The following is a 3,818-nucleotide window of genomic DNA, read 5'->3' on the forward strand; positions in this document are numbered from 1 at the left end:
CTCCCCTGTCTGGTCCAGAAATCAGTCAAGAGAACATCCCCCCACTCTCGCCTGGAAGTCAGTCATGAGAATCACCCCTCTGTCTCCTGCCAGAACCCCCCCCCCTCATCCAGAAGTCGGTCAGCAGAACCTCCCCTCTCTCGTCCAGAAATCATTCAGGAGAACCTCCAGTGTCTCTCATTCAAGAACCTCCACTCTCTGGTTGAGAAGCCAGTCAGGAAAACCTCCGCTTGCTCCCATCCAAAAGTCAGTCAAGAAAACCTCCCCTCTCTCATCCAAAAGTCAGTCAGGAGAATCTTCCCTCTCTCTCATCCAGAAGTCAGTCAGCAGAACCTCCACTCTGTGGTCCAGATGTCAGTCAGGAGAATCTCCCATCTCTCAACCAGAAGTCAGGCAGGAAAACCTCCACTCTCTCTCATCCAGAAGTCAGTCTGGAGAACCTCCCCTCTCTCTCTCATCTGGAAGTTGGTCAGGAGAACCTCCCATCTCTGGCGCAGAATTCATTCAGAAGAAGCTCCCCTCCCTTTCGTCCAGAAGTAAGACAGGAGAACCTCCCCTGTCTGGTCCAGAAATCAGTCAAGAGAACATCCCCCCACTCTCGCCTGGAAGTCAGTCATGAGAATCACCCCTCTGTCTCCTGCCAGAACCCCCCCCCCTCATCCAGAAGTCGGTCAGCAGAACCTCCCCTCTCTCGTCCAGAAATCATTCAGGAGAACCTCCAGTGTCTCTCATTCAAGAACCTCCACTCTCTGGTTGAGAAGCCAGTCAGGAAAACCTCCGCTTGCTCCCATCCAAAAGTCAGTCAAGAAAACCTCCCCTCTCTCATCCAAAAGTCAGTCAGGAGAATCTTCCCTCTCTCTCATCCAGAAGTCAGTCAGCAGAACCTCCACTCTGTGGTCCAGATGTCAGTCAGGAGAATCTCCCATCTCTCAACCAGAAGTCAGGCAGGAAAACCTCCACTCTCTCTCATCCAGAAGTCAGTCTGGAGAACCTCCCCTCTCTCTCTCATCTGGAAGTTGGTCAGGAGAACCTCCCATCTCTGGCGCAGAATTCATTCAGAAGAAGCTCCCCTCCCTTTCGTCCAGAAGTAAGACAGGAGAACCTCCCCTGTCTGGTCCAGAAATCAGTCAAGAGAACGTCCCCCCACTCTCGCCTGGAAGTCAGTCATGAGAATCACCCCTCTGTCTCCTGCCAGAACCCCCCCCCCCTCATCCAGAAGTCGGTCAGCAGAACCTCCCCTCTCTCGTCCAGAAATCATTCAGGAGAACCTCCAGTGTCTCTCATTCAAGAACCTCCACTCTCTGGTTGAGAAGCCAGTCAGGAAAACCTCCGCTTGCTCCCGTCCAAAAGTCAGTCAGGAAAACCTCCCCTCTCTCATCCAAAAGTCAGTCAGGAGAATCTCCCCTCTCTCTCATCCAGAAGTCAGTCAGCAGAACCTCCACTCTGTGGTCCAGATGTCAGTCAGGAGAATCTCCCATCTCTCAACCAGAAGTCAGGGAGGAAAACCTCCACTCTCTCTCATCCAGAAGTCAGTCTGGAGAACCTCCCCTCTCTCTCTCATCTGGAAGTTGGTCAGGAGAACCTCCCATCTCTGGCGCAGAATTCATTCAGAAGAAGCTCCCCTCCCTCTCGTCCAGAAGTAAGACAGGAGAACCTCCCCTGTCTGGTCCAGAAATCAGTCAAGCGAACGTCCCCCCTCTCTCGCCTGGAAGTCAGTCGTGAGAATCACCCCTCTGTCTCCTGCCAGAACCCCCCCCCCTCATCCAGAAGTCGGTCAGCAGAACCTCCCCTCTCTCATCCAGAAGTCAGTCAGGAGAACCTCCCCTCCGTCTTGTTCAAGACCCTCCTCTCTCTGGTCCAGAAGTCAGTAAGGAAAACCTCCCCTCTCTCTCATCCAAAATTCAGTCAGCAGAAACTCCCCTCTCTCATCCAGAAGTCATTCAGGACCACCTCCCCTCTCTCACATCTGGAAGTCGATCAGGAGAAACTCCCCTCTCTCATCCAGAAGTCAGTCAGGAAACCCTCCCATCTCTCTGTCCAGAATTAAGACAGCAGAACATCCCGGCATGGTCCAGAAATCAGTCAAGAGAATATCCCCTCTCTCTCATCTGGAAGACTGTCAGCAGAACCTGTACTCTCTGGTCCAGAAGTCAGTCAGGAGAACCTCCCCTCTGTCATCCAGAAGTCACTCAGGAGAACCTCCCCACTCTGTCATCCGCAAGTCGGTCAGCAGAACATCCCATCTCTGGTCCACAAGTCAGTCAGGAGAAGCTCCAGTCTCTCGTCCATAAGTCACTCAGGAGAACCTCCCCTCTCTCATGCAGAAGTCAGTCAGGAGAACCTCCCCTCTCTCCTCCAGAAGTCAGTTAGAGAACCTCCCCTCTCTCTCGTTGGGAAGTCATTCAGGAGAACCTCCCCTCTCTCTCGTTCAAGAACCTCCCCTCTCTGGTCCAGAAGTCATTCAGGAGAACCTCTCCTCTCTCTTGTCCAGAAGTAAGACAGGAGAACCTCCCCTGTCTGGTCAAGAAATCAGTCAGGAGAACCTCCCCTCTCTCTCGCCTGGAAGTCAGTCAGGACAATCACCCCTGTCTCTCCTCCAAGAGAGCCTCCACTCTGTGGTCCAGAGTCAGTCAGGAGAACCTCCATTCTCTCATCCAGAGAGAATCTTGTCAATCAGGGGAACATCCCTGTCACTCATCTGGAAGTCGGTCAGCAGAACCTCCGGTCTCTGGTCCAGATGTCAGCCAGGAGAATCTCCCCTCTCTCTCATCTGGAAGTTGGTCACCAGAACCTCCAGTCTCTGGTCCAGAAGTCAGTCAGCAGAACTTCCCCTCTCTCGTTCAGAAGTCATTCAGGAGAACCTCCCATCTCTCATCCAGAAGTCAGGCAGGAAAATCCCTCTCTCTCGCCCAGAAGTCAGTCAGGAGAGCCCTCCCTCTCTCTCATCTGGAAGTTGGTCAGGAATGCCTCCCCTCTCTGGTCCAGAAGACCAGAATCTTTTGGGTTTTCCATATCGAGTATCATGTCATCTGTGAAGAGTGAAAGTTTGACCTCCTCCTGGCTGATTTGGATGCCTTTTATTTCTTTGTGTTGCCTGATTGCAGAGGCTAAGACTTCCAGTTAATTCTATCATGAATAATAGTGGAGATAGTGAACATCTCTGTCTTGTACCTGACTTTAGGGGAAAAGTTCTCATTTTTTCCCTCTTGAGGATGATATTAGCGTTGGGTCGTTCAATATGGCTTTTATGATCTCGAGTTAGGCTCCTTCTATCCCTACTTTCTTGAGAGCTTTTATCAAGAAACGTTGCTGTATTTATTCAAATGCTTTCTCTGCACCTATTGAGAAGATCATATGGTTCTTGTCCTTTCTTTTATTGATGTGATGAATCACGTTAATTATTTTGTGGATATTGAACCAGCCTTGCATCCCAGGTATAAATCACACTTGGTTGTGGTGAATATTTTTTTTTTTTAATATTGTTGGATCGGGTTGGCTAATACCTTGTTGAGGAACTTTGCATCCATGTTCATCAGGGAATTTGGTCTATAGTTCTTTGTTAGTGGATTCTCTGTCTGGTTTTGGAATCAAGGTAATGCTGGCTTCATAGAAAGAGTTTGGAAGTTTTCTGTCCATTTCTGTTTTTTTGGAACAGTTTTAAGAGAATAGGTGTTAACTCTTCTTTAAGTGTTTGGTAGAATTCCTCTGGAAAACCATCTGGCCCTGGAATCGTGTTTTTTTGGCAGATTTTTTTATTACTAATTCGATTTCCTTACTGATTATGGGTTTGTTCACATTTTCTATTTATTCCTGTTTCA

Source organism: Neofelis nebulosa, chromosome Y, assembly GCF_028018385.1.
Source record: "Neofelis nebulosa isolate mNeoNeb1 chromosome Y, mNeoNeb1.pri, whole genome shotgun sequence".
Lineage (NCBI taxonomy): Eukaryota > Metazoa > Chordata > Mammalia > Carnivora > Felidae > Neofelis > Neofelis nebulosa.